The 8056-nt window shown below is 32.8% G+C and overlaps 1 pseudogene; it reads left to right on the top strand.

Moving 5' to 3' along the window:
* Positions 1 to 568: 568 nt before the first annotated feature.
* The window catches only part of LOC105179783, a 12814-nt pseudogene continuing 5326 nt past the window's right edge, over positions 569 to 8056 (top strand).

Raw genomic sequence — 8056 nt, 5'->3', positions numbered from 1 at the left:
GTCTAATAAATTTAATGAACAAACTACATTGATTGGCTGCAAAATCTTAGGATTGTCCTAGATTTTGACAATCAAACCTATGTTCTGGATTCCTCGGGCCTTGCCAGAAGGGTCCACATTCGAAGAACATTTTATGTTCTAGAAATGGCATGAGGACAACTGAAAGATTCATAGTATCGTACTGGCGTCAATGACTAATGACATCTAGAAACAGTACGATAAGCTATGATGATGTCCAATCGATAATGCTCCGCATGAGCCAGGTTTATGCGGTTGTGGACCGGCATATTAGATATGCTGTGACAAAAGCATTTCTCGGTGTCAAGATGATTGAAGGGTCTTTTGTATAAGAGCATGGGGTTTAGATGCCATCCCTTGTGGAGAAGCTCTAGGCTGATCTTGAAAAAGGAACGTACTTTGACATGATCCTTCAGTCTCTTCCTCTCTCCTTTGACCCGTTTATTGTGGCCTATAACATAATGAGTTTGACAAAGACCTTCATGATTTAATAAATATATTGGTCCAGCACGAGGCAATAATTGAAAAGTCTGCACCGTCGGTATTCGTAATGGAGGCTTCGACCTTAAAATCGAAAGACAAAGTGGTCAGACGCTGGGTGAGGAAGAAGGACAAGATAGAATCAGCTACTGCAAGTGATCAAAGCACTCCTATTGCCCCGCTGGGCATGGAAAAAGGAAGAGGAAGGCGGTTCGACAGTGATGGATTCCAAAAGATGTTTGCATTGATAGTTGTGAAAAGGGGTAATGGAAGAGGGAGTGTCCTAAACTCCTTTATAATCAAGGTATAATTTGTTATTGAGCCTTAACATAACTACTATTATATTTCTTGGGTATTGGATACCGGTTGTAAAGCTCATATCTCCAAATGGTTTGTAGGTGATGAAAAGGAGTAGAAGCTGAGAGAAATGGTCCTGAAAATGGCAATGGCAGGGTTGTTGCTACTGTCGTTATAGGACTAGATAGGCTTAGCTATTATTGATCATGTTAGGAGAAACCTGATAAGATATAATAAATGTAACTTAACAAGATCAAATTATATTTTTCTGTTGTTGGACAATTTGGATTACATGATGTTGATCTAGGATAGTTATTTCATTTGACAAAGAATGGTTATTCTTGTCTGATAGATTGTTTACGTAATTATTTAAACACTATCTCGTAATTGAATTATGAGTGCTCAAAACAAATGGTAAAAATGAATAATCAAGATAAATTCATACATTTGGCATACGAAGCTAGGTCACATTCCTCTACGCATAAGAAAGTTGGTGAATTCAACGAGTCTAGAAACAGATAAGTTGAGTCTACAAATATGCAAGTCCTTCCTGAGCAAGATGAGGACCGAGAAGCACTTTGTAGGACAAAGTCTGCTAGCAATGGTATATTGGATTGGATCCAATAAGACATCTATGAGTCATTGAATACACAATGCTAGAAGGGCATTAACAAGTCTAAGTACCTTTGGAAGGTTCGGAGAATTAGACTTGAAGTGAGAAGCAAACTAGTTGCAAAATTAAATTCTTCAATTAGATCGAGATAGTGTGTATTTAGTGGGGATTCTTGAAGTATTTGACTAGAATGAAATTCTCACTCAATGGAGTTCTTCTTTGGAGTGCCACAATTGAACGGTGTCTCTGATAAGGGAGGGATCGAACCTTGTTGGACTTTGATCAATTGTTCTTTCATTAAACTACCTTGACCCATGTGGCATGAAAAGCTTGTTTCCACAAGCACTTTAGTATATGGGATGGTCCTGCATACATTAAGAGACTAGTGGGAGGCAAACTAGGTTGGTACAAGTTCATTTGTTAAACTAAGGAAAATTGGATTTCATTAGATTACTGACGTGAGGAGTAGCTCCTTGAGGAATTAAGTGGAGAGACACCTCAGTCAAACGTAGCAAATATCATTTGTAATGAAATTCTTCCACAAACTTACCATATTGCAGACTCCCGAGGGATGGCTAGAACACCTAAGTTACCTAATATGTACAGGTTTTTGAGTCTGACCAGTCAATTGAATTATTATCCAAAGATATAAAGAGAAACAATATAGGACATCGGGTCAGATGAATGGCATGGAGCCTCCAACATGGAGTGTAAACTAGGTTTGAACCAACTGAACTGACTCGCGGAAGTTGTCATATGGAAGCCTTGGAGGCTTGGCCGGTATGACTAGATCGTCCTGGCTCTAATAGTATAGGATTAGTCCTTAGACTTACGGAACCATGACAGTTGCATGCCTATGATGGTTGTATCTTGAATTTGACGAAAGATGACCGTATCTTGGATGTGCTCATTACAAGTCCTGTTCAATGCAATCAGAATATGTAGTGAGGACGACTGGTTCCAAAATAGAATCCGTCACCTGTCAGTATTAGACAGTTGGGTCTCCTATGCAATTTGAGATGGTTGGAGATCTTAGAGTCTGTGGCCATAATGATTGGTTGAGTAGGGAATGGTTTCTACATCAATCAATAAATCAAACCCATCTCGAGTTATCGAGCATAGTATCTAGTCCAGGATGAGAATCGATGCCCAATTCCATGCCCTAGACTTAGATCGGGAGACGGATGATGGAAGAACCATAACCGTACGGTACCTGGGAGCCTAAATGTTCACGCCAACATTCACCTAGTCTCTAGTGCCATGGACCGTTGCTTGACGGTCACCCATAGTGACCAAAATTTTCGATTAATGGTTAATTGAAAATAAATTAATTAAATTAGATTTAATTAATCATTATGTTGGATACAAGCCCAAGTCTAGCTGAGGGTGAACCTAAAATGTCACACACAAATCACTATGGAATTGGTGGAATTAGTTTTTAATTAGTTGAAGAAGAAATGAATTAATTTAATTGGATTAAATTAATTCAAAGAGAATATATATAAATGAATGGATCATTTATATAGCAATCCATTTGATCGATAGCTCAAGAATTAATCATTTGGACTAATTAATTTTTGGGCTTGACACTTTAAAATTAATTACAATAATTTATTAGGTTTGGCGTAATTGATTGGATCAATTAATTAGTATTCGGCTTAGATTTGTTTAATTAAATTAAATGAATCAATGGACTTTGGTTGGACTTGATTTAATTAGATTGTATCGAGTCCAGTGCATATTTGAAGCCCAAGCCCATTTGAGGGTGGTTGGAGCAAGTTAAGAAGGAGTTGAAACTCCCAATCATAATGAACATGATGGAGGAGTTATTTCATCATGGTTGGAGGTTATATGAATATGGTTGTATAGGTTACCTTGGAGGCAAACTTAGTGCCCGTTTGGTTGTGTTTTAATTTTCATTTTCAGTTTCTAACAATTTTATTTGTGTAAAAATAATTTATTGGTTTCTGTGTGAGAACTGAGAATATGTTTGGATTAGTTATTTCCAAATATAGACATATAGGTGTGAGAATTAAGAATATAGGTATATGTATTTTTTGTTTGACTGAAATTATTATGAGGGTTGACCAAAATCATTGAATATGAGAAATTATAAAATAATCAAAATGCCTCTTGCCATTTTCTTTTCGTTTTTCAGTAAATTTCTTTTGTTTTTTTGCTTCATTTAAAGTATAACAATTTTCTTCATATGATGGGCTAAAGTTCAACATTTGCATTGCTCCTTCCCATACAAATTTGCACAAAATGAAGAGAAGAGATACGGGAACACTTTGGTACATAAATTTGTAAAATGACTATATATAATTAATATGACTGAAAATTAAAATAAAAAAAAATCACAAAAAACTGATTACCAACTAACAACATTACTAAATTTGAATAGTTAGAAAAATAGACTGATAACCCTCAGAAATCATATGCAAATCACCATCAGAAAATTACGACAACACCCCATGTCAATACTACCGCCACAAATAAGCACTAAATCATCGCGCATTACCACATAAGGCATATATACATCTAAATTATCCCACAATTGATGGAAAATCAAATGTTTATACTTGGTGATCCGGTAAAAAACCCGCAAGAATTTGAGGATTCGTTCGTCTACTTTAAAATGTCAAAATTATCTACATTAATAGTAATTTTGCAATTGTCCACTTACAGTATTTCTGCGAGAATTGAAAATATGTTTGGATTATTTATATTAAACCTAAGTATAAAGATGTAAAGATTTAAGAATATATTTGGATTAAATATTTTTTTTTTTCTGAAATTAATCATGTGGTTCACGAAATTTGAAGAACATGACCAGTTATAAAAATATGAAATTTCACCTTATCATTTTCTCTTCTTCTAAACAAAAAACGAAAATTCACCTCATAATTTCACAAAATATAATTCAACTTTATGTCATTGTCAACCCTCACACTATGATCTTTCAATTTCATGTGATTCGAAATTCATAAAGTTGGGGAATGCTGATACATTTCTTCAGTTTTGAATATCTTCATCATTAACTTTACACACATGCCACTACTTTGAATATCTCCTAGGTATAAAAGCTCCAGTTGAGTATAAAAGTTGCAGTATAACTCTAGTATAACTTTGTCAGAAGTCATTCTAGGATAAAAGACAAATAATGGTATATACCAAGATCAAAATGCACTTTTGCCTTATTTCACATTGTAACCGAAATTTTTAAGTTATTTATTTTTTGTTTCCTTTTGATTCTGCTATCTTTAATGTAAATTCGATAAATCATACTAAGAAGTTTTATCCATCTATATATAATTCAGTAATTTTATTTTTAAATTTAGAGAGTATGTCTTGTTTCTTAGAATTACTATCATTCGTAAATTAATTTAATAAATTCCCATTTTCCCCCAACTTTTATTTGCAACTAAACGATTTAGGAGAAAGAAAAGCAAGAATATGAAAACGAACATGAACATGAAATTCTTGTACGAATTACGATAGGCAATCTAGTAAAATCACTATATATAATAATTTTTTTGTTATATATTTTTAATTATACACATAAAAATAAATAATACAATATACAAAACTTATATTACATCTCAATTCGGAGTCCATTATGTCTTGAAAGATAAACATAATTTTTTTATGTTGATAATATAAATAAATAAATAATAGTAGAGAATGCAATCGTCAATTAACACTATTTGGTAGTTGTAATTTTACAATAAATTGAATGTGATTTTTCTTCACATCAATTTATTGTCAAACATGATGATATATATTTATTTGATATGAAAATGATGGTTGGGAGTTATTAGTCATGTGAAGATGGTTGTGCATCATCACACGAGTTGTATTGGTAGTGGAAGCAATTGTTCCCTCTTGAAGCCAGACTGCAGCCACTTCAAATATGCCCGCAATTCATTATAGTTGGTCATGATGTATTTTATTATGTTTTTACTAGCAAGTCCCTACCATTTTGTCTATTTTCCACGCAATCATTGCTTGCTCACTCTCTATAAATACCATCTCCATGCAAACATCCATATGATAGAACAACCTTGCTGTTCATTTTTTTTTATTTACAATCCTTTGCAAACCTTCTTCAATTTCACCTATTTAATCATGTGGCCGAATGGCTACTACTTCCAATCACAAGTTTTATACAACTGCAAATGGACACGAAAAATGGAAAACATGCTCGTTCAAGCTCTCATGGCCTCAAGAATGTTGGAATTTTTCAGGCCGCCTCAAACAAGATGCACGCCGTACATTTGGCCATTTACGTCGTGAACAAGGCTTTCACGCCACGAATAACGTACAGCTGGGGTTATAGTCGGTTTGACAAACTTCGTGAGCGCTTCTACACATTCCAATGGGTGGAAAATCACCCTGGCGTCGTTTGGAATCACGACGAGCGCAAATTGACAATCGAAGATGGCATGTGGGATCAAATTTGCAAGGTATATATTTAAGTATTTTAAGTGGTTTGCGTTTATAATTCTTATTGCCAATTTTTTTTATTTATTTTCGAAATTGATAGTCCTTACTGTGCAATGCTATAAATGAACAGGAGAAAAAGCTAGCCAGATGCAACATCAATGCATACGAGCCTTTATGGGATGAACTCTGCGAGCTATTCGATGACGATGAAAACAAGACAATCTGGATCAATGATGACGAAGAAGATGCTGATGATCAATTAGGTGCAAATCCAGGTTGGGCTGATCCCCCATGCAATGAGCTTGTAACTGTTATTTTTTATTCTGTGTGCGTGCATGTTTCGGATAGCTCGGACGACTCTTCAGCATTAGGTGCGCTTTTCAAAGATCTGTACGATTCTGACACTGAAGCTGACTCTGCCTACCAAATCCTCCCAAGAACGACGGCAGAAGCTCGTCAAAATCCTCGACGCCGAATGAGCCACCAAATGAAGGCTGATGATGCTTGTGTTTATGTTTGCTTCTTTCCATTTTTTGTGTGAATGGTGGACTGTAAAAGCTTTGATGGTGTAAGGGTTCCACTCTTGTAATGGTGATCGATTTTGCTTACTTCTAAAAATGATGTTTATGTTATTCTTTTTTATTTCGGCACATGTTCATTTACCAATGAAAAAAAAATGCGTTTATAAATATAAATATACATAAAATATACATAATTTCTCATAAATTTATATATATACTTTACATACGTGTATCCTAATAAAATATGCATTTATTCAAAATTCTGTATGAATTATTTTATATAATCATGTAGTCAAAACAATTTTTGTATTATATATAAATATACATAATTTCTCATAAATTTATATATGTAGTTTACATAAGTGTATCCTAATAAAATATCCATTTATTTAAAATTCTGTATAAATCATTATATATATTCATGTAGTTGGAGTAATTTTTTGTAAAAATATCATTTCCATTTATTTTTAAAAATTATGTACATAAATAAAATGTGCCCCAGTTACTACTATTAAAGTAATGATGTGGTACTGCTAACTTCAACCATTATTTTTTATGGAGAATTTTAATAAAATAAACTCTAAAATTTGACTTTTAAAATTCCTATTACAGTAAAATGATAGAAATTATAAGCAGTGACAATATTCAAATTATAAGTTTAATATTTTTGGAGAAAATTGTTATGGAACCTGTGATCCACTTCCAGCGTAATCTATAGTTTGGTCTTATGTAAACGGTAAATGTGATATTCCTGTATGTATGAACTTAGTCTGTTTGGGTAAGATTGTAAGTGATGAGCTTTTCCTTAAATATTTTTTACGATATAGGATCTGAAACAATGCAAAAATTAACAAGGCTTTTGAATTATTGTCAATTAGTTAAAGTCCAGATTTTATTAATTAGTCATTTAGTTGATTTATTATTTTTTTGTATATTATAAATTGAACTTTGATAAGTTAATTATGTTTTCATCAATTAATTTGCAATTTATCTTCTTTATAATTCGCCTAAATTTTATTAACAAAATTTGAGTAGTATGTTAATATATTATTAAACTCATACTTAAATTTTGTTCTTAGTAATTTTCTTCAATATGACTATGATTGTCTTTTAGTTTATAAAAGTAATACTTATTCATTTATTTCAATTGATATATCTCTTTGCATATATATATGAATTTTTTACTTTTTTTAATATTGATGCACTTTAATTTAAGAACAAAATGTATTTGTATTATTTATCTAAAAATATCTCTTTCATTTGACTTCGACGTAATTAAAATTTTATGAGATATTAATTATTAATTAATTTAATCCGTGCACGGGCACACTCTCTAGTTTATATATATGTCCAGGTTTATTTATAAAAAATTTCTATTTTTTCACTAAACAATCCAACTTTAGACTCTTTGCTTTCCTATTCTTGCTGCTTATTGTAAAAACTCTGGACATGTTTTGCTTCAATGTCAATATTCCTCACATTTTATCGCTACTTCAAAAGCACAAGCCTTTGCGAACACTACCCTGAATGACTCACACCTTGAGACTCACAATCTTGACTCTCGTGCAAGTTAACAATATATAAACTATTAATATTAGCAATTTTACATCTATATTATTAATTAGGGTTAATTACACTTAAACCTCCTATGAAAATGTGAAACTACACTTCCCCAATCCCC

Source organism: Sesamum indicum, unplaced genomic scaffold (assembly GCF_000512975.1).
Source record: "Sesamum indicum cultivar Zhongzhi No. 13 unplaced genomic scaffold, S_indicum_v1.0 scaffold00207, whole genome shotgun sequence".
Lineage (NCBI taxonomy): Eukaryota > Viridiplantae > Streptophyta > Magnoliopsida > Lamiales > Pedaliaceae > Sesamum > Sesamum indicum.
The sequence above is the reverse complement of the archived record's forward strand: the minus strand, read 5'-3'. Positions and strand labels throughout refer to the sequence as shown.